This window comes from Myiozetetes cayanensis, unplaced genomic scaffold (assembly GCF_022539395.1).
Source record: "Myiozetetes cayanensis isolate MyiCay16 unplaced genomic scaffold, myiCay2020 scf2-11, whole genome shotgun sequence".
In the NCBI taxonomy this organism is placed as follows: domain Eukaryota; kingdom Metazoa; phylum Chordata; class Aves; order Passeriformes; family Tyrannidae; genus Myiozetetes; species Myiozetetes cayanensis.
Genome location: NW_026087411.1, coordinates 21,956,038 through 21,978,707, shown reverse-complemented (window position 1 = coordinate 21,978,707; position 22,670 = coordinate 21,956,038). Strand labels below are relative to the sequence as shown.

The following is a 22,670-nucleotide window of genomic DNA, read 5'->3' as shown; positions in this document are numbered from 1 at the left end:
TGTAAACACTCAAAAGAGAAGCCCTTTCCAGAAAAATTCCAGGGGCTTTGGGGATCATGGATATATTTGTTAGGGTTGCTTAAAAGGCAAGGAAAGCAGAGAAAGCTTTAGAAAGAGCTGGTCATTCAGTTCTTCTCAAAGATTGGCTTCAGGCACCTGCTGCCCATCACAGCACTAGTCTTGAAAAGAAAGGCTCCTCCTTACTGAACTTAGGTCAGATTTGTCAGGCTCAGGTAAATGCACAGCACTGGAGCTATTTGAGCTTTTGGATAAACCAACGTAAACAGTTTCAACCCCCCAAATTGAGGGAAAGTTTAAAAATTATGAACATTTGAATTTGACATTTCTGAAATGTCATATTATTATGGAAAATTCTGCAACATTTGGGTTCACCTCTTTAAAATGAAACTTTGTAGAGTTTCAAACCAGCATTTTTTCACTTAAAAACAGATGGAAACTCAAAGGGAGAATAAAACATTAATCAAAATGTCAAATAAAGAGAAAATTTGACAGTATGTCTTGCTTGCTTCAATAGAAGAGGTTGGATCTACCAAAAATGGTGAGTTGAGCAACCCAAAGGGATTCAGAAAGCTGATTTGTCAAATACTAACAGTCTTTTTCCTGATAGGATCTTCAACCTAGTGACAAATGTGCTCAAAAGAACAGGATTTTTTCTTGATAAGCTCTCTGAGGACATCCCTGAGCTCTGTGAAAGTATTTGACCTATGGTGAAAACCCAGCCAAAACTACGTGTCTTGTATTAGTCACATACTTATGAACTTGTTGAATTTTGCATCTCCTGACACTATGATACAGCATGATTTTGCTTGGAGAACAGGCCTGTGCTTCCATATAAATTCTAGTTTCCAACAAATTATCTAAAATGAGTGTATTTTAGTGTATCTTAACCTAATGCATATTTTGTGATTTAGCAAAATCAAATCCCTCCTATATGGAATTTTGAGTGTAGACTGGTAAGGGCAGATGGGAAGGATAACCTTATATTACTCCTTTATTCTATTTAGAAAGCTTTCCATTGAGATGGAAAAACCATCCACACAGAAACCATCCTCCATCAGTGAAAGGTTAGTATGAAAGGATTTGCTTATCAGTAAGAAAATTCTTTGATGCTATTCCCTAATTAGCAAAAAACATTACATACTACTCAATGTCACTATATGCAAATTACAGCATTTCTGCAGATTTAAGCTAAATGGATCTGAAAAGATTTGTACCCAAAATACAACTGAGGCCAAATTTAATAGTTTAGCATCTGGCAACTTAATAAGCAGTTTTTATTTTTATTTTTTTTTCTTTTTAAGCAGAGATCAGATCTTTGGGATATCTGTTCACTTTGAGAAAGTCCCTTAGTTTTGATACTAATCCAACTACTTACGACCCAGTCCACTTGATGCCTGACACAAATGGCATTCTGTTGGGTGTTTCCACATCAGGGATGTCTGTGCTCTAGCAAAATCCATGGGACACAAAAAATAGCTTGCATAGATCAGAAAGCTAAGTCAGACCCAGTTTCACCAGCTTTTCCTTGGTGTTGCAGAAAAGGTGAAAACAATGGTCACTAAATCTAAAAAGAAACCAGGACATCTCAGTGAAGACACTGGCCAGGCTGTTTCCTTGTCTTCATAGTGTTTCAGGTACTGTTAGCTGAAAGAAATACTTATCTGCTTAGAAAGACTGCCCACTTAAGCCTCCAATCAAACAAGTACAGAGAGTGATATCTTTTGCAGACCCTCTTGATAATTGCTGCCAACCACAACAGTGGAACCTCGGGCATCAAAACAAACTCAGTCTTCATTTTTTGACACATTTTTGGTTCAAATGAGAAAGGTTTTCGCCATGGTTAAAATTCCTCAGAAATAGAAAAAAACCCAATTTTAGCTAATTCAAGAGAAAAATGTATTTCAGATAAAAATACTGAGTAAGGAAAATACCCCACCAAATTTCAGTTAAAACTGTGGTCACATTTATGGTGTGCTAGAATGTAAACTAGTGTAAGGCAGGATGTGTGAGTTTTGTGTTGTCCCTCCTTTCACTAAACAGCCCTGTCCTGAATGTCCACTATGCCTGTGATGAACATGCTCTGTGCTTCCTGGCTGCTACAGATATCGCAGTCTACACTGATGCCTCTCCTGAGATGACAAATCCCTGCACCCACCCAGGAGTTTCTGCTCATTTAGAGGTGGGGATGGGTTAACATGCACCACCAAGACCCTTGCCAAGCCTGTGGGGCTGATGTGCCAAACAGTACAAGGCACTGTTTTTCCAGCCATTCATACCCAGCCAGGAAATGGATTTCTGTAAGCTCCTCTTTCCAGACTCAGCTGTGGACTCACTACAGCAATTCTGGGTTTTGTTATTTCTTTGCCCTGAAAAGCAAAGCCCCAGCTATTAATACTATTGGACTGAATACTCAGCTGGTATTAACTAACTATTCATGCTTGATTCTGAAGAGTAGTGCAACCAGGACTGGTGCAAGAATGAAGATCCAAATGCCCTACTAACAAAAGGCTTTATTCACTACAGCCTTTTCAAGCTAAGTGTCTCAATTTAAGTAATAAGGAATACAAACAGCTATTCTAATGGGTTTGAGAGTGGCTGCAAAAGTTAGAGCTCTTCCTAATCAAAACTGTATAATCTGTGGAGTTTTACAGTACTTTTATCCATTCACTTCTTCCCTTCCCTGGTGAGACTGTGGCTTGTGACTGATGAACTAATTCATACAGTCCTTGGGTAGCAGCGGGACCAACAGATTTGATAAACAGAGCAGAGGACAAGTGCAAGACACGGGATGAATTACAAGTGGGGGATAATTCATGGCATAGCACTAGGCAAGTTTGCTCCCTGCACAGCCAGAAGACAAGGTACTTTTCTTGCAAAAGGTTTGTGTCTACCCCTGCCCATTTATTCCCCTTGGCCTGTGTACTCTGGATGCCCAGACATGACTATCAACTTGCCAGATATGGGCACAGGCTGTGATGAAGGCTGTGTACTACCAAGTTGAGAACAGCGACTTTAGCTCATACCAGTCTCCAATCAATCCTCTCTTTATAGGCTTTGGAAGTAAGTCAGGAAAGTGAGGACGGATGGGGGAAAAAGGGGTAAGGAGGTCTGGAAGGATTATCTTCTTTTGTTTAACTAACATAATGAATGTCTTGTTTAGAAACACTTTCAAGGAACTTCTCTGGAGTTTCAAGTTGAGCTTCTGCAAAACATATTCATCATGTCTCTGGGCTGCATATTTTACAGGCAGACAGAAGATGAATATGGTACCTCCAAGCTGCAAGGCCAAAAAATTCTGTTGCATCCCACAGTCACTTATATATCATATTCACAAAATACCTTCACAAAAACCACACTATCTGGAAACAGAAACATACTGAACACAATTATTAATCCTGCCTCACCTCCCTAAAGCTGGAGAGCAGGACTGGCTCCATGTAGGATGCAAAGAGGGTATCCCAACCCCTTTGGTCAGGTGATAAAAGGTTTTCTTTTTGTTTCAGGGGAAGAAATGGCCAGCAGCGATACAGAGGTTCCAAGCAGCCACTAGCCAGACTCTGAGTCTTAGTTCTTCAAGTGACATGCAAAAAACGACCACAGAATTAAGAGCAACTCATACAGAAGATGTTTCTGCTCCTGTACAACTTCTAGTCAAAAGCTCTGCCTACTCTTTTTAATTTGCCTAACTTGCATTTCTGCTGATCTCAGATTTCTGGGCAATATATTCCACGTTCAGGCTTACACCACTTATTTTCACTTATGGTAAGAAAAAGACTCCAGTCCTTGCTAAAGATATGGATGGGTAAAAAGTGAAGTCAGGATCTGACCATGAATGACAGCAGAGAGGTGCTAGTCAGCTGGAGAAAGCATGGGGCCAGCAGACACCCAGCTTAGGGACTGGGACATGGCAGAAGAGTTTTCAGTCCTGAGAAGACCATCAAAGGGATTGTGGAGTCCCATCAAACAGCTCCACAGGCAGAAATGTTGAACTAAATGACAAACTGTTCTTTGCTTTGTCAGGCATTTGGAAATTCCATTATGCCCACAGTATACCAGAAACTTCAGTATGTGGTAACTTGCCTTTCAGGCAGCAAAGAGGTCTTCTGGATGTTTCTGTCATTTCTGCTGGGAAGATGGCCTAGGAAATGGCCATGAGTCTCAAGCAGACATTCTCTGTCTGGAACTTACTGAGGAAACAGTGGGGAGCAGGTGTTATCTGAAATGCAGGCACTTCCAGAGACACAAAACTCCTTTGCTCAATGCTGGACTGAGTCTCTACTGATGCTTAAGCTTATTTTCTTCTTCAAAGGAAGGCATCCAACTCAGCCTAATCAAGTCTTCAGATTGCAATGTCCAATACCAATTGCTGGATCATCTTCAGGAAATTCCCACCCACATTTCAGTGATAGAGATTAGATAAGTTGCTTGGGATTGATGCCTTTCTTTCAGTGAAGAATCAACCTCACCCTAAGTATTTAGAAGATAAAAAAACTAAGATCTTCACTTATTGCTGCCTGGTAGCACTGAGATCCAGTTGGGATGGCTGATAAGGATGGTAAGAAAATAAATGCCTAACCCACACAGAACTTTACCTGGGGCGATGCTGGCATTCTATGAGAACTTGGGTAGCAGTGACAAAAAGATGTCATCAGAGTTTCATTATCACATGGAGAGGGGATAAACTGACCTACGCAGTTGCTGCTGCTGCTTGCTTGAGGCTCTTGCCAGATGTCCTAAGTGCTCTGCTGCATGTCAGAGCACTAAATGAAATCCAGTGTGAAAATTTACCTCTGAAGGATTTCTTTCAACAATGAATCCTCATAGGCCTGTGCCCTCAGTGGGCAGAGTACAGCACTGTGCAATGTGAGTGTATCACAGCATACACTTGCTGCTTCCCATTAGCAGCCCCTCTGACTTGCCTCACTCACTGCCTCACCCACTGCTGAGCACTATGAGTGCTCAGCAAAGCAATGGAACAAACAACAGGTTCATCACAGTGGTAGGAGGAAAAGCCACCTGTGTGAAGGCAGTGAGAAAGGACAGGCTGGTGACCACTCTGTGTCTGAAGCAGTCACTTCAAGTCCCTCTGTAGTTTAACCTAACATTTCTTTATCCAGTCCTTCAAGCAACATTTCCTTCCTTGAGAGCATCTCCTTCTTTTCCCTGCAATAGCATGTGAACTTCCAGCCTTTACAATATCCTGCCAAGCTCCAGAATGATGATGTGGCAGGTGAAAAGATGTGGCCTGAGTAATGGCACTTCTACAGCCGCTAAATTAAATGATGCTGTGTTGGTGGAAGAGGATGTACTGGGAAGAACATTTATCCCTGGAAATGCATGAAAAGTTCAGAAGAGAATGTGAATGGGGAGATGAGGGTGTAAATGAAGACCAGCATGACTCTGCCTCTTCTGCATGATCAACTTTCATAACATCTGGATTTCAGCCATGGGATCATTTTGGTATCAATGTATTCTGCTGGAATTTGAAAATATGACACAGGCAAGGATGTGATTCAGTTCCCGGTTGATGGTGGCTGTTGCGGTTGATTGTGTATTTGAGTACAGATAAAACTATAAATGTCCGAGTGAGATTTCAACACTTGGAAAAACAAGAGCATAATAATAAGAACAGCATGCATAAAAGGCCTGAATTAGCAGAATGCAGAGAGATGTTTATAGCCAAGCTCCACAGCAACAGCAGTTCATTTGATTGCACTTGAGAGAATGAGACCTCAGCCTGTGATATGAGGGCAATTCTGTTTTCCTGGTTTATATAGCAATTTTGGATGTTTACGGTAAAGAATGTGATTTTGTCCCTCCGCTTTGCTTCTAGCCCTTAAGCAAATGTTGCCATTTTGTGATGGAAGAGAAGAAAATTTGGAAAAGTTGACAGGTGGTGAAGCCTAGTTTGTTCATACACATACAGACTTATACACAGATGCCACGGGTTTGTGTCCACACATGTAGACATATATGTTATCTGCCTAGAGGCTGGAGGCAGCTACCTATGAACAACGTAAGTTTACCAACAAATGATTAGTGATTACTTCAGTCCCAAGGGGCTTTACTTTTCCATTTAGATAGCTTTTTGTTTCTTATTTATTTGAAGACATGGAGTTTAAAATGTGACCATTATTCAGGAAGGAGAATCTGGAAGTGATTCCTATTTTTTAGATTCCATTTTGTGATTGGCAAGAGGCTGTCCTCATCTCAAGGGACATCATAAGGTACTTTCTGCCTGTGGTGCCCCTACCCTTGTCACAGGCTCTGTATTGGGACTGATTGGACAGTGCTGCAGATTGCCAAGATCCAACAATTGTACAAGGTTGAGCAAGGTGTTATTGACCTGTCAATTTCTTCATACACAAATATGCCTGGAGAAGTTCTCTGTTTCACAAGGAAAACCAGGGCCCTGTGATGATTTTGTTAGGCCTCTGCTGAAGGACCTGCTAGAGAGAGGTTTTGGGAAAAACTGCAGTCATTATATTTCTACCTCTAACTTGCTATGTAAGGTTGGTGTAAAGAGTGGATTCCCTCTGTCCACATCCAACCTGACTGCTCCATGACTCACTAACTCCATTTCGCTAACTCAAGATGCAATGCAAGGTCCCAACCTGGGTAGTTGTGGATCTCAGATATCACCACTGAGACCTTTTCTGCCCATGGGGCTGGCCACATCAAGCCACATGAGTATATATATATATATATCTCTCATGCAGAGTGGTGGCATCAATCCCTAGTTCCAAGTCGGGGGCTTATCATTTTGGCCCAATTTACTACCCCTTGGGGTAGATGAGCAGGTACACTGTACTGTTGAAATTTGAAATGTCCACCATATCCAGTGGGAGAGCACAAGGTGAGGCACCCACTCTGTCCTTGTTTTGCTGTGGTTCCTTCTATCTACCTCTGGTTCTCTTCCTCATTTGTGACAGGAGGAAGACCATGTCAGTGGGTAGTCTACATTCATAGCAGTGGCTCTTCCCTCCAACATGTGTCACACAGCACAGGATAGGGTGGAAGATGCTGCTCAGTGCTGCCAGAGAAGATCTCAGCCCTGGATCCCCACTTCCCCTGCTTGGAATAGACAAGAAAAGGGTGGTAGGATGGAGATGTTGTGGGTTTCTGCCTTGAGCACCCTGAGCCACATTTTGGGGAAGAACAGGAAAAGACAGTCAGGGCAGGTTTAAAAGTGCCTCTGGGGTAGTTTCTCCTCCTGACAGTAAGAGATTTGATCAGAGGATGAGTTCCTCCAGTTCTGAACTTCTAATTTTCTCACCCACAGGTGCCCCTTTTGAGCCGAAACTAGGTCTCTGGGGTTTAAGAGAATTATACAATCTCCTACACAATAGGCCATTAACAATTTTTGAGATAAGGTTAAGAAATCTTGAGGTAAGATTCACTTGTTTGTTGATTTCAGTAGCTTTCTCAGTTACTTTTTTTTTTTTTTTTGCATTACAATCACCCATGATTTCCCTGCATGTAGTCTGTGACACACTGTTTATCTACTCAGAATTTCATGTGTTGAGGACTTTCAGAGTAGCTCATTCTGATTTGTTGTTGGCAGAGCCTGGTTCCCTTAGGAGAATTTGTTTTTTTCCCAGCACATGGGTGCCATATCAGTTATATGGTATTGTTCCTGGAGGATTGTTCCCTGGGGCGCCATTTTCCAGACCAGCCTGCAAACTCAGCAAATTCCTCTAATCCCCCACCGATGCTGTTGGTCACATCTTTCTAGGTAGGAGATTCAGCCCAAGCTATTTCTGAGAAACATTTTGTCATTTGATATGTTAACTAGTAGTCTAAGTTATCAGGCACTGTGGACTCTGCAGCATCCAACAGTGAATGCGAGGTAACTTATTCCTCTTGTTTATCTTGAATGAACTCAACTTTTCAAGAGTCACCAATGATCAAATGATGAAGATCACTTCTTTCATATGGGAAAACCCTTTTTCCCCTTTCCATTCTTCCACTTTCTTGAAGTCCACAAACCCAAAAAAACTGGGGAAAAAGCTCCAAAAACTTTATGTTTTCTTACATTACTTTTTTTGTTCTCTTTCAACTTTATTGCTCTTTTTTCCCTCTCTCCTGGAGATGCAACGTAAGTGATGCAACTGGCTTCAGCAGACAGACAAAGGAACTTCATAATCATAGGGATGATTAATAGGAAGCAAGAACTCCACTTCTCTGAGGTGGCTCCATGAGGTCTTGAGCTGTATATGTGAAAAAATGCCTGACAAACAGATGTTGAGAGAAAGGTCCCTAGGATCAAATTCCCTCCAAGGTCAGCTCAGTAAAGCTGCTGTGGTTGGGGCAGCTACAGATTTGTATCTCAGTAAGAAGACGATAAGGCTTAGTATTGAGGAGACTTGAAGTCTAGCCTTGCTTGTGCTGGGGAGTGCTCCAAGTGAACAAAGACAGAACATACTGCTTCATGGAGCCTGGATCATTTGATGGCATTAACCAATGTCTCTCCAACTTCTCTATTCTCATTCTGGTGCCTTGGTTTGACTTAAATTAATGCCCTGTTTTTATTCAGATTTTTAAATCAGCCAAACCACCTTCAGGTGAAAACAGGGAACAAAAGCACGGATGGAAAAAAGGAGTGATCCTGCAAGGATGCGCAGAAGCTTCAGCAAACTCAGGCTTCTGAAATGTATCCAGATGCCACTGTAGAAGCCTGTTCTACTTTAAAATAGACAACTGTCTTGTTTTACCATTGCCTGGGTGTTGTTCGAAAAGGCTTGTGGTTAGACAGCAGTTGCTAAAGCAGGATGTTCAGTTGACCTCAACCTTCAGACTTTGTGCAAAACAAGGTAGATCAATGCAAACATCGCACGGATACCAATGCTTCAGCCTATGAACTTTAAGGGCATCAGGCAAATGCTGTGTGGACGCCAGTGCCTACGTGCAGTAAACGTGTTATTGCTCACTATGTGGCAGTTGTGCTGTTGCCACTGCCTATTGTAAAGTGCGCTGCCCAGACTCTATATAAGCAAACACCTGACCCCTCCCAACGGAGATCTCCCCCACCACAGGACTGAAGAAGAACAGGTCTACAGGACACTGCGGGACCCATGGTAGTGACTATCCTCTCCTTTTTGAATTGCTCTTGGCTTTTTCCTACTTCCCTATTTCCCTCCTTTCTCTCCTCTTTCACAGATATTAAAGCTGAACTATCATTTAGGATACCAATATTTGACCTTGTTTGTGTCTTAATCTCACTCTAGCTATATCTGAACTTTTCTCCTGTACATGCTTGTGGATCAAAACAAAAATTTGCCGCTCCACACTCCCTGGATTGGGACAGTGTATTTGGTCTGGCTGAGATGGAGTTCGTTTCTCCATAGCAGCCCTCACAGTGCTGTGCTTTGAATTGGTAGCTAGAAAGGCACTGATTAACACACCAGTGTTTTGGCTACTGCTGAGCACAGCACTGTAACACTCCTTCCCTAATTGAGGGTAAGATCTTGGGAGAGGACACAACCAGGTCAGCTGATCCAAACTAACCAAAGGGATATTCCATACCATATGACATCAGATCAGATACAAAAGCTAAGGAAAGGAGCAGGAAGGGGGACATTTGTTGTTTCCAGTGGCTGCCTGTTAAGAAACCATCATGTGTTGTGGAAGCTCTGCTTCCTGGGATATGGCCAGACATTGCTGCTGATGGGAAGTAGAGAATAAACCTTGTTATTTTCTACTTCACTTTTGTGTATGCAATCTTTTGTCTTTTTTTGCTTTAGTAAACTGCCTTATCCCAACCCATGGGTCATTTTCCATCTTATTCTCTCTCCCCTTTTCCACCTGGGAAGGGGAGTGATAGAGCAGTGGAGTGGGCATTTGGTGTCCAGACACAGTCAATCCACTACAGTCAGCCACTAAACTTCTTTTATTTTAAAATCAATCAGAAAGAAATCTAAATAAATCACAAAGGCCACAGAGTATTTGCTGGTTTAATTGTATTTCTTTAAGAAACAAATCAGTTTGCACTCCTAGAGCTTTTCATATCAGTTAACTCTGCAATGCATTACCTTGCAGAGTATGAACTAGGCTGTTCTGCCCTGCAAAGAACGACTTTGCTTTTAAAAAGATGCAAGGATCTTTGTTTAGGAACCCTGAGAGGAAAATGATTCTAGATTAATTTGGGGTCTGCTGTAAGAAGAATGCATCTGACACAGTAGGAAACACTGAAGGGAACCTGCCCTTGCAGGAATGCCAGATAGCCTGTGTGTCCATTCAGCTTGGATGGTGGGGAAAAGCTGCCCAGCATGAGGAATGAATGGCCTTCCACCCTGCATATCAACAAATATATTTCACCAACTGCAGGAGCCCTACTTGCTCTGCTTACTTGATGAGAAAAAATTAGCCAACGTATTGTTATCAGTGAACACTGATGGACAGATGGATAGGCAGATGATTGCAAAGGCCACAAAAAATTAACACAAGCTGCAAATTTCCCTATCCTAATATATGGGTTATATGTGTATGGTACCAGAAAGGAAATGCCTCATTGCATCAGGAATGCACATGATAGACCTGTAAGATAGCTAAATAGCAGAGTCCTAAATTCAGCTCCTGAAAACTGCTGGTGGTTTGCATTTCCAAGGGTGAGTAGGAAGTGCCAGGCATGTCCCCACAAAGCCCAGCCCACAGAAGAAAAGCAGGACTCAAGACGCTTCAGTTCTTTCTCTTTCTACCCACTACAATTCCCCGTCAACAGCAGCAGCTACGTACTCTCACAGTCAGCACTTTCCTGCCTCCTGACTTTGGTTCCTAGCCCAGAGGACATCAGCAAACCCTGTTGCATGTCATGAAAGCCTTGTTTCAGGTGTCTCAAAGATCTGGGATTCCCCATGAGCAGTTACAGAGAACAGCCCTGGGCAAAATTAACTCCTTCTGGCAGACACTTAAGTGTCTTGCTTTGATTTTAAAAAGTTAATGTGTTACCTTTCTCTTCTGATTAAAATGATTAACATGTCATCCCTATATAAAAAAAAGGTTTTGGTTTGGTTAATTCATTTAATTGCATACTTTTTTTTTTTAATGCTTGATTCCCTAACATTGAAGAGGAGCATAAAGGACTTTGTCATTTCCATATACTGCTACCTCTAATATTGGAGATGTGAACCTATAATTTTTTTCCTTTTTTCAACTTGGCAGCAAAGTTCAAAGGGACAATCTCAAAGGTGAAATTCTATTAGAAGCTGTATTTCTGAATTAATAATTCTGTTTTATCAATGGATGTCAATTTATCAATTTTCTCGTGGATATTATTTGGGAATAACATCACAGAAGTACTACAGAAACACATGCTTACTCTGTTCCTAAAGTCCTCTCTTGCTATCTGCTTATGACACCACTGGAGGTAGGTTATTGGCTTGGACGGACCCCTAGACTGGCCCAGAATTTTCACCTATTCTTAGGAGGGTTCAGTTCATCACTGTTGATTTATAATGCAAGGTGATACGCTCAGTTAATCCACTACACTAATCCATTACTGTATTTATTTAACAAAGGAACGTTGACTTTGCCAACATAAAATTTGCACCTATTTAGTGTAAGAGCTAAAGTCACCACATTTAGATCAAAAAAGTCTGTTTAATCTTGATCAAAGTACACAAAAAGCATTGTGAAGTGTGGGCTCTCTTGGACTTTCTCTCAGATTTCTGTTCGCATTTTTTCCCTGGAAAACTTTTGATCTGGTAACAAGTATGGGAATAAGGCAATGGATTTTTGCTTTTCTTATAGACATACTTCTTTTATTACAAAATTTTATTAATTTTCTGTTTATCGTCTCTCTTCCATTTTAAGATGTTATCACTACTTTGACAATAAATCCCATATTTACAGGGCAAAAAACACTAAATTGACCAAAGTCCCATTAAAATACAGTTATGACATTCCAGAAGATGAGAGCTCAGGAGGAATGTTTTAAAAGCTCCAGAGGAGAAGAAAAGAGGAAGAGGGAGACCTTTTAATAATTTTAAAACTAATCAAATTCCATTCAAGATTAAACAGAGATACAGGCAAATGTATAAGCATGAAACGTGAAATTTCTTTCTGACCAAGGGCAGAAAATATTGCCAAAAAATATGTTGAACACAAGTGTGTGCCATCAGAATGTTTTTTTTTTAAATCATGAAAATTAAATTTTTTATATAGTGCTTATTTTGAAGTATTATATAATTTTGAAATATTTCCTCTGCTTTTGAGCTTTTCTGAGTTTTTTTTCTTTATATATATATACATTAACTAAACCTTGAAGATGAAAAATTTCCTTCCAATTGAAAAAAGGGATTTGTTTTGTTCTGCTTGAAAACGTACTGATATGGGATGCTCCAACCTTTTCAAAATGTTTTAAAAAACCTCCTGATACAAGAAATTTCTCAAAGAAACTCTTTTCTCAAATTCTTACTTTATACATATATGCACACAGAGTCGTAACAAATCATCAACACTTTGGTGCTTGAAATCTCATTTGGTTCACTACACATTCAATTTTTAATTGCTTTTCAGTAGTCAACACATGTTGTTTCTGAACAAATGTGATCCTTCCGAGGAAGCTGCTCCTCTTGTTGAAGCTGGGAAGTTTAAGTGAACAACTTCCTTAAAAAATATATTCTGCATCTATGGGGCATTTTGGGTCTGCTGCTGGAGGCAGACCTGAGGCTGCCTTTAGTACCTGGGGAAACACCTAGACTAGAGGGGAAATTATTCCTGGCTAGGCTCTCGTTCTGGGGGGGGAGACTTAGTAACTGCATTAGATAGTGTAATCACTGCAGTACAAAGAAGGTATTCTCCATCCTTTGTGCCTAGTCCCCAAAACAATCCTTGGATGAGGGAAGAACGAATAAGGAGAAAAAAGTGTGCTGTAAGACAAGCATCCTACCCAGACACCCACTGGCATCTACTAATGCCAGTAACATCTCTGCACAGGCTGAAGAAACTGGAGCATGTGCTCTGGAATCTCTGGATTCAACTCCATACTCAAGTACAGGAAGACTCAACAAGATCTAATTTCTCACTGTGGGGAGAGTTCATCAGCTGACCTGGAACAATTAATTTGTATTTGTCACCATCACTGTTGGCATGGAAATGGAAGGCCTAACCTTGTATTAAGTTGTCAAAACCCTGAAATGACTGTTCTGTCTTTCCTGTGACTCAGCAGCTGCAAGACAAGAACTCCATGTTCTCCAGCAGAAACACATCACAGTGTTGTCATGCCAGCAGATACTGGCCCCTAATTTCTTGTGCACAAAAGTCCTTCCTCCTACAACTACAGTAGTCCCACGCAGGTGGTGCTGTGTTTCAGTGGGGAAGGACTTGCATGTGTGTGTGGGTCTATCAAAGAGCTTTATTGCTTCTCCCATAGACTTCTTAACCTTCTCTTTCTCCTCATTTCTGCTTCTTTTGTTGCCCATCTGGTCCTGGTTCATTTTTTGCTATGCAAACATCAACCCTGCTTTTGCTTTGTGAACACTATATCCACCCTTTTAAATTCAGTGCAGGTTGTCTGAAGGGTGGAAGATATGGTATTCTGCCTTCTTACACTGAGTGTTTCAGCAGGGCTGGGGTGTGAGGGTATAGAAGACACTCAGGCAGCAGCACTATCTTGCCAGGGGTGGTAGCTGCCCAGCAGCAGCCAGAGTGAGCTAGAAAAGCTTTGCCCATCCTTCCACTGCACATTGAGCAGGGAAGAAAGCTACTAATAGATCAGGGGAGTTCTCCAGGAAAGCTGTTGCTACGGAGTGAGTCACCTGCCTAAGAACAAGTAACAACCTCTCCCAATGCAGTTTGTCTGCTAGCACCATAGAAAGACCCGTGAGACCCCACAACTGCAGTGCATTAAGAAGGAGTAAAAGAGGGAGTCTGCAGGTCTTGCAGTACTGGGCTGCTGGTTTCAGTTCTATGATGGCAAGAACATGCTGCTAATGTGCCTCCATCATGCCTGAGTCAGCTCCCATTACTGCCCCCAGGAAGAAAGCAAACTGGATCTCCAAGGATTTTTTAACTTTAGTGCTCTCTTTTCCTCCAACATCTCACTAATGCCTGCTCCAACCACCTTACAATATACTTTTCTTGCTGCAGGTTTGCTCCTTGAATTTCCTGCTGCCATACTAAGAGAATGGAGCACGATGAAGCAGAGCTGCAACAATTCTTACTTTGGCATTCTGGCATTTTATTTTTGATTCATTGGTCCCACAGTCAGAGTATTTGCTGCTTTGATGATAGCTGGTGAAAAGAAAGAGGCCATTCCAAAGGTCTCTTCTCCCTTTAACAAACTACTTCCCAGGGGTACAGTTTTTCCTCACTGGAAACCCATTAGCACACAAACATAAGTCCTCATTGTCCAACAGGGAGAGCAGAGATTGTTAATAAGGATCCTTCCTACTGGTTCTAAGGAGTCATCAACAACTTGCAAATCTTTTTAATATCAAATCATTACAGACTGTACAAAGACATGATCTGCTTGTTTTTTCTTTCCTTCTCCTTTACTCTGTTGCATATATCTAGCAAGTATCTTGCTCCCCATGATTTAACTGGCATTCCTGTGTATGCCAAAAGTACTGAAGAACCAAAACCAAAAGCTCCCCTCTTCCAGACTGTTGGCTTGTCTAGTAGAAGTCAGGTCAAGCCTGAACAGCAGATGCAGGTCCCTTTCATCAGGAGGGCTGTGAGTCTGTGTGAGTATCCCTGACTGTACATCCTGCACCAAGTAGAACAGCTGCGGAGAGGCAGGAAAACACATTTACTGTGGGAGTATGTGACACATATGCTGCACTCTGTGAAGAGGAATAAAAGCCTCAGCAGGACACCTTGGTTGAACAGAGGACTAATCCTGTCAAATGCAAAGCTCAGAGTCAGGGCAGGCTTCCTTTGATTGAAGGGACTTTGCTTCTAGCTCTCCAGTCCCTTCCTTTTAAAGTATGAGGAGTAAGGGTGTGCTACCCTGGGCATCTGGCAGGATGGCAGCCACTACAGAGGAAATCTCTTTCACATGTAGTTGGGCAATCTCATGCCCAAGAGGCAGGAGAGGAATAATATAAGCCTGCTTTTGCTTTTCCTGCAAAATCCAGCTGAAGACCCTCCATGTTAAATAAAGGATGCTGCTTTTCACAGTAGGGATCAGCATGCCACACTACTACAGCATGAGCTGCCATTCATCAGCTGAGCTTTTGACAGTACACGAACGAATCAGTGCTCTCTGGCTCCCCCATCTTCCAAGAATCAGTGCCCAGGCACTGTGGGCTGAGCTCCTGGGCTTCATCTCAGCCTGGGGCAGCCTAGGAACAGTGCTTTGCGATTTGACAGCTTACAGGACACCTTATCTTGACATTGCTTGTGACAGAGTTTTTCCCAAGAGTTCAGCCAGCTGGGAACAGAGGTAAAGGGCAGGCAATGCCAAACTGTTGTTAAAACCTGCCTCCTGAGTGAGAGACAAAGACTGAAAGAAGATCTGGTCTGCTTCGGGTGACCAAGTTCTCAGAACTTGCTCAGAGTGATTCTTACCTCTTGTTGAGGTAAGAATAGACCCGTTTGATTCACGCAGCAGCACAAAAGGCTAAGGAAGAGGATGGGCCACATCAAGTAGTGGCAGCAAGTAAGCAGGGTGAGAGTCTGAAAGCAGACATATAAACCTGCGTAAGTATCATCTTCTAGTGTGCAACAGTGCAGCTACAAAAGGAGGGCTGCACTAGTAAGACCCAAAGCCTATCCTGGTCTGATATATCTGTTGCATTTGTCCATCAGAAGAGTTCATTCACATGGAGAAGGATTTGATAATTAATTATTTCAGAGTGTACTTGCTCTCCTCTCCTCCTCCCCCTTCTTTCTTTCTCTCCCTACTATCTCTTTACCCCACTGGGCTAATACATATTTCATGACTGAAATACATCCTCTCTAAAAATATTCCATTAAAATATTCATGAACAACTGTCTTCTTTATTTGCTCAGTGCTTAATGGCTTCATGATAGGTACACAGCCAGAGGTCTAAAGCAACAGTCTACCTTAGTGAGCAGCACTCTCCCACTGTCTACTCCCTCTCTATCTCTCTCTTTTTTTTTAGCTCTAAGTCCTTGGGGCCAGGCTCATGCATTTTTCTTGTAATTTCCAAGGTGTTAACTTTGATTTGTAGTGCTCCTAGTACACTAGGGATCCTCTTCCTGGACTAGTGTTGGTGGCTGTAAAAAAGACAAAGACGTTATCAAGAGCATCCTAGCGAAACCAAGCTAATTGTCCACACTTCTCTCCTCCACTAGAAAACAGCAAAAGGCCAAGCCCTAACACTTTTTTTAACAGAATACAAATGTTATTACAGGGTACTCTGAGACCCTTCATTACCCTTTCAATTCAGAAAGGAGGTTCTCACAGTAGCAAGGATGCCAGCCCCAAAAACACTCTTAAGTAGCAGGCAAGATTATTGCACTTCTGCTTACATTTCTATCTTCCACTACAGAAAAGCTCTATTGCTGATGGAGGAAATATTTCTTCATTGTATAAATATAGATTCTATAAATAAATAGACTTTTTCCTGCTCAGTTGGAGTTACCTTGTGGTTCCTTGTGCCAACAGCAGTACTGTACGCAAAACTTGCAGAGATGGGAAATCACTTTTACAGGGCACAGCTCCACCATTCCTCATGGAAATGGGTACTGCATAACTCTGGCCCTGACTCCCTCAGAAAATGTCTCTGTGACATTTCAAACCTCCAGCTGAGACAGATTTAAGATGTGCTCTATGGTGTCTGCATGCTGGAGGGTGAAAAAAATAGTATCTACTTGATATACCCGTTCAGGGAATGTGAGCAAATATGTCCCACACACTGGTACCAGCCAGAAACAGGGCCTTCAAATGTCCAGAGACATCTGGGATGATGAGGAAGGAATGGAGTGCCAGGAAACAGGAGTTTTGAAGACAGAAGGCCTTCTGTCATCTCTGGTAGGTGGTGTGGAACACCCACAACTGTTTGTGATTTTGGCAGCCTTGGGCAGCAGGACAGATTGCTAGTGGTGTGCACACCACTAGAGATGCCTTGGTCTGTGCTGGACTCCAGCAGGACTATAGACTGAAATTTCCTTTTCGCAGCCCAGTGTTAGGTAACATGCCAAAGAACACTGGGCAGGAAAAAGGGGATGCTGTGGAGACTGGGAACAGCAACCTGGAGAAAAAAATATTCTGTACAGCTGCCTCTCCTATGTCCAAGACAAAAGGGTGTCCTAAGCCCAGCAGTGAGATATCAGTGAGGTCAGATTCCTACTATGAGCAGAAGCTGTCTCACCAGGCTGGAATGAGTCTCTGTTGTGATTTAACCCCAGCTGGCAACTAAGTACTATGCATCCAGCCTCTTATTCACTCCTCCCCCCTAACCCTTGTGGGGAGGGGAGGAGAACTGGAAAAAGATTAAACTTGTGAGTTGAGACAAGAGCAGTTTAATAATTGAAATAAAGTAAAATAGTATAGCAATAATAATAATAATGAAAAGACAAGAGAGAGAGGAATAAAATCCAAGAGAAATAAGCGATGCACAGAATTGCTCACTACCCACTGACTAACGCCCAGCCTATTTCAGAGCAACAATTCACCTCTCCTGGCCAGCTTCCACCAGTTTATGCACTGGGTATGATGCTCTATGTTATGGAATATCCTGTGGCCAGTTCAGGTCAGCTGTCCCAGCTGTGATCCCTCCTGTTTTTTGTGCAGCTCCTCACTGGTAGAGCAGGGGACACTGAAAAGTCCTTAAATTACATTAAGCGCAACTTAGCAACAACTAAAACATCAGTGTAGTACTCATCCTAAATCCAGCACTCAACACTATCCCAGACAAAATCCAGACAATCCCCTTTCATATGACTTCTTCACTAGGAAGAAGTGGTTTTATTATTTGTAGCATGTGGCTTGAAGCAAAGCGCCAGATCATGACAGTGATCTCCAGGGTTTCTGTGCCATTGCTGCTGTTGGAGCAATTAGGCTGAGTCACGTCAGTGCTCTTCAAAAATCATCTTGCTTTCTCCGTAACTCTTCATTCTAGAGAGAACTAAGGTTTGGACCCTTGCCCATAGTAAGGAAAGCAATGAAAGGCATGTCTACAGCAATTTGAGAATACATTGCCTTCTTTAATATTCCCAGTACTTTTGTAGAGTTTAAATTATGTGCAAGAGTACACCTTCCCAGACAGTTCTTTGCTTTTTTTTTCCTCTCTATCTGGTCCCTAAAGGTTTCAATTTTGCAGATATGCCACTGGGAGGGTAAAGAAAGAGTTTTGCATATTTGAGTAAAACAAGGTTGATTTCCATCTATCACTGTCTACTCTCCCTGCCTTTCATGCAGCAGCACCTGAAACCCTTATTGACATTGTGATCCCGCACACAAGCTGGATGAAAGGGGGTGAATTTACATTTGAGGGATGGTTGCTCTTTGATACTTGCCGACAATGGGGCTTGTGAGGTCTACTGGCTGGCCCCAAGTGGGGTCCTGAGCTCAGGTCCTCTCCCCACAGTGTCCTGTTCAGTTTGGCTTTTCTGGGTTTGATCTGAAACCAGGTGAAATGGATGGGACATTTCCCAGTCACTTGAGGAACTCTGAACAGGTTTCTTAGAAAAGCCCTATAGATCTGAATTTCTTTGTATGCCTGTGCCCATTTTGCAGCCATCTATGTGCATTTCTCCTAGCTTTGGTCTGAAAAATCACTGTTTAATCTGTCTGCAGTGGCAGAGAGGAGATGTCTGAGTGTACATAGGAAATTATAATCCTCTTGAAGCTGGTTATGCATGACTTCTTACAGTCACAAGATTATATATTCAATTATATAAGTCTAGGATTATATGTTGATGAGAATGCCTTTGGTTTTCAGCTCTAATGCTACTATCTTCATTCTCCAGCTCAGCTGTTCCTTTCTAACATTGCATTTCCTGCTATGGCACCTGCAAAGGTAGAACGACTAATTCAATTACAGACAAGAAGAGAGCTCAATTTTCCCTTCCCTACTAAAGAAGTGATTTCCTTTCATAGCAGCAAAAGCAACGTGAAGCTTATCCATAACTGAGCCTTGCTGGTAAGGTTATTCCAACAGGATATCGACCACTTCATGTCATAGGGATATTCACCTAGGGATAGCATTTCTCATGTCCAACTTTATTTTTTGCTTCCATTAACATTTTATTGTGATTTACTGTTATGTTTGCAGGATTAAAGGGTGGGCTCAGTTCCGCACACACTGTGTCTCACCTAAAAAATCCAATGCGCAGGCTGGAAGGTGTAAAGACCTTCCCCGGATCTTCGCTCGCAAAGACTGGCCATTATTATTGCATTTTGCAATAGAAATTCTGAACTTTTCAATGCCTCGTCAAAGAACAGAGATTTTGGGGGGAATATGGGGAGCTGGGAAGGGGGTACCTGACATGTTTCCATTAACACCTCCAACTACTGCACCCCAGTGAACACTTTTTTCTGTGATGTACAGGTAGATGAGGTGGGACATGCACGGTGGAGCAATACCTACAGCAAAGCACAAAAGCTAAAATACATCTCTTGAAATAATGTGCCATGAGCTCCTGTTTGCACTTAGAAAACAAATATATATTTAAAAAGGAACATAATAATACAGAACATTGGACATGAGCATTGCTGAAATCCTTGAAATTTAGGCAAACAAGGGTATAAAGACGTCTGTAAATCCAAAAGACTTAGGTGACACAGTGATAGTTTCGGCCTCGGGTCTCCACCCTGTCCCTCTGTCAAGTCAGGCTTTTGAATAACTTCTGGGAGCAGGGTTGTATGACAGTTACAAAGAAACATAGCCTACCCATGTGGAACCAACCTGACATCCAGGACATATGTTTGCAAGCCAAAACCATGTGAAGGTCCTCCAACGAAATTCAGCGATGCATAGACTAGAAATCAAGACCGACATCCTGGTATGGGAAAACAGAACTTTTACTTCTGAAATCAAATGGTTGAGTTAATATGGTGAATGGGTGGTAGTTACTGTATTGGATCATGTGCTTGAACTGAAAGATGTTTAAAACCTGTTGCTTTACAGGCACGTGAAGATTTGTCTGCTGCATAGGGATACCTGTCTAGCTCTAAAGTAGAAAGGTGGATGACTGAAGAGCACTCTGTTCATGACAGTACGGAACACATGGCAAACAGATCTCATCCACTGCCATTCCCTGAATGGAACTGGGTTTACCTGTTTCCACATGCCAAAGCTGGATACCAGTCTTTGGAAGTAAAGTGAGTAAAGGACAGGCTGAAAATATTGTTGACAGACAACCCACTAACTTGTTGGTTGTCTCATGCTCCAGAGTCTTCTGGAACAAATGGAGACTGGAGTTGAGTCTCTAGAAAGAACATCATAGAATATCCAGTGGGAAGGGACCTACAAGGATCATCAGGTCCAGCTGAACAGGACAACACCAAGAATCACACCAAGAAGAGCCAACAAGCAACAAAGTCAAGGTTTTCCCTGAAGACTTAGCCTGCATTTATACCAATCATTCAGGAGGTCAATGATACTTTCTCTGCACATGTAGATGGTTAGGACAGCATTGATATTTTCATTTTCTGTGCAGCTGCTTATCTTAAAGACTGTCAAATGCAGAGACGACAAAGATGGCTAATTTCTTATGCCAGTCAAAATTGTAGTAAAGGAGAGAGAAAGTGAAAGAAAAAGGAGAGGTAGAGAAGAGAGAGAAATGAGTTTATGAGCTGTAGCATTGGGGAAGTACTCCATAATTGCAAGAGACTGAGAAAGATAAGAAGCCTTGCTGGAACTAAGAGTCCAGAAAAAATAACAGGAGAATTCAAGTAGTTCTCTTTGTTGGCCCTTAACTTCTCTGGAATCTGAAATTTATTGTCATGTGTATGTTCTATTAAAAAATCTCCTACTGGCAAATTCAACATAATGGGAACTTCTCCACATCACATAGTGGACTGGCAAGGATGTCCTGATACAGAAAAGCACTGAGCACTTGGTCAACTCTGACTTTCACCCTGCCTTACAGCAACCTTCCCAAACCCATGAGAATGTCAGTACCGAGCCTGTCACCAGTGTCCGGTGGCAGTGGTGTTATCCTCCCCTTGCATTGTTTCTGATCAACTGATGCATCTGAGGACAAAAGCCTTTGGCTCAAGTTTTGATCCAAGTAATTCTTTGTTTTAGGGAAGAAATCACAGAGTTCCTGCCACTGTCAGATGACCTCCATTAAGAGCAGACGCGGCATTCATGTTTTGCAAATGGGCCTGAGCTATTCGCGTGGAGTTACAGCTCTTCTCACTGTTGTTAAGCTTCTTTTGAAACTTTCTGAAATAGTTTTTTTACAAACACCCACCAAGAGAATGACACACTCCCAGGGCTGTACGGGGAACTTAGCAACATACTTCTGCTGGGAAGACACGCTGGTGGCAGCCTCGGCAGCCAAATCCGTGGCACCTCTCAGTGCCTGCACCAGCTCTCCCCTCATCTTCCCTTAGACAACTGCAAGAACACTTTCATGCCTTGTCAGGAGTCTTGCCTCAAAGAACATGATTTGTCCTTTGCATCTGTCATCCTGGAGTGCAGCTCACGGAGTGAGGGCAAAGCAAGATCTCAGGTCACACAGCAGAGCCAAGAGCAGCCTTGGGTCCTCCATGTCCCAGCCTTGAGCTGGAGTGTCCTGCTCTTCCTCTGATAGGTCTTGGAGCATAAATGGGTCGAAATGGCAGCTCCTCAGAGCAACAACACTTGGTGACAAGGCACAACTGCAGCTGGGAAAGGATACAGATGTGGTAAAGCACCAGCCTAAACTACACTGGAGTTGGTCCATGCCTTTAGTGTGCAATATCTACCTCTGCTTGCTGTAGAGGCATGTGGTGAGTTTCCCAAGTTCCTTCCATGCACACAGAGGTCAGGACATGCTCCTTTAGAGAGACAAAGGGAGATGGAGGACCAATGCGCATCAGGTCTTTTAAGAGGCCTGGAAAAGTGTGACTCAAAAAATCCTAGAATTCTCCATCATGGTCCCTTCTAAGGGAAAGCAATAGATGAGTCCTTGTGGGATAACAAAACAGCTACAAGAGGTTAGGGGGAGAGAGAGATACGACAGGCAGGCAGACTTTACATGTACACCAGCTATGACAGATCTTGCTCTTTCCCTAGACTCTCCTCTAGCATCCTCTAGTCTGCACAGCTGGTGGACTGAGTTCCTGTGTCTTCCAAGCAGCAATCTCCTGGAGACCTCTGTCAGTGCTCCCCCAGTTTCCCCAGTGGTGCAACAGAGATCTGCCATCTACAGGGCAGACCTGAGGTGGCCCAAGGACAGAACACCTGCAAGCCTGCTTCTCTGGCTCCATCTTACAAAACAAGTCCAAAGTTCAGTCTGCTTTGTTGGTACCCAAGAATCCAAGTAAGGATTAAATGTGGTATTCTCATCTCCTTGGAAATCTCATCTATAATGCTGCCAGGCTTGCAGGAGAGACTGCTTTCTGGGATCCAAAAAAGCTGAGGGATCACTGCTTACTCCAGCAGCAGTACTGCTTTCCTCAGCAAGTCTGAACCTGGGAAAACAAAGAGCTTGCATAACATGAACGAATAGCAACAAGAAGTGATTGCAAGTCTTCAGCAGTGGTAAACAAATGGTACCCTGGGGTATAAAAGGGTTGAGCAAGCACA

General features: G+C 42.5%; 1 protein-coding gene across 4 annotated transcripts in view; it reads right to left on the bottom strand.

The window, feature by feature from the left end:
• Positions 1-22,670, bottom strand: part of SYNDIG1 (synapse differentiation inducing 1) — a 134,185-nt gene that overhangs the window by 58,234 nt on the left and 53,281 nt on the right. The window lies entirely within an intron of this gene.